The 709-nt window shown below is 48.5% G+C and overlaps 1 protein-coding gene across 1 annotated transcript in view; it reads left to right on the top strand.

Moving 5' to 3' along the window:
* Positions 1–709, top strand: part of FCHSD2 (FCH and double SH3 domains 2) — an 86,412-nt gene that overhangs the window by 40,327 nt on the left and 45,376 nt on the right. The window lies entirely within an intron of this gene.

Raw genomic sequence — 709 nt, 5'->3', positions numbered from 1 at the left:
CCTCCCAATTAATACTCTTAAATTTTACATTGTTGTGTTTTGCTCCTCCAGCGAAGCCTTAGTGAGATCTGTTTCAGACTGATAAAAAGTGAAAATAAACACCAGCCTGTCTGAGAAGGAAATAACTCTATTCTTTTCTTCCCTTTTTCCTTAGAAAACAAAAAAAACCCACAAAGAACTACTAGGCTGTATTGTGCTGATAAGATTTGTGGTCACCGATTCGAGGAACCTGTTGGCAGCCCTCGGGGGGGCCTGATTTTCCCAGGTTTCATGTACACGTTAAGTGCCATCAAGCCACCTATGAATGAAAAGAACTAAGTCTGAGTCCAGGGGCACCTTTAAGACCAGCAAAGTTTAATTCTGGGTATAAGCTTTAGTGTGCACGCACACGTCTTGAGATCTTGAGGTTAGGAGCGCGGACTCTAATCTGGGAGAAACGGGGTTTGATTCCCCAACTCCTCCACGTGCAGCTGCTGGTGTGACCTTGGGTCAGTCACAAGTTCTCTCAGAGCTGTTCTCTCAGGAGCCATGCTCGAGAGAGCTCTCTCAGCCCCACCCACCTCACAGGGTGTCTGCTGTGGGGAGGGGAAGGGGAAGGAGACTGTAAACTGCTCTGCGATGCCTTTGGGTAGTGAAGGGCGGGGTATAAATCCAATCTTCTTCTTCTGATGGGCCGCAGGGTGCAGATCTGAACATCCTGGGGGGGGGG

Source organism: Gekko japonicus, unplaced genomic scaffold (assembly GCF_001447785.1).
Source record: "Gekko japonicus isolate JY-2015 unplaced genomic scaffold, Gekko_japonicus_V1.1 scaffold3521, whole genome shotgun sequence".
Lineage (NCBI taxonomy): Eukaryota > Metazoa > Chordata > Lepidosauria > Squamata > Gekkonidae > Gekko > Gekko japonicus.
The sequence above is the reverse complement of the archived record's forward strand: the minus strand, read 5'-3'. Positions and strand labels throughout refer to the sequence as shown.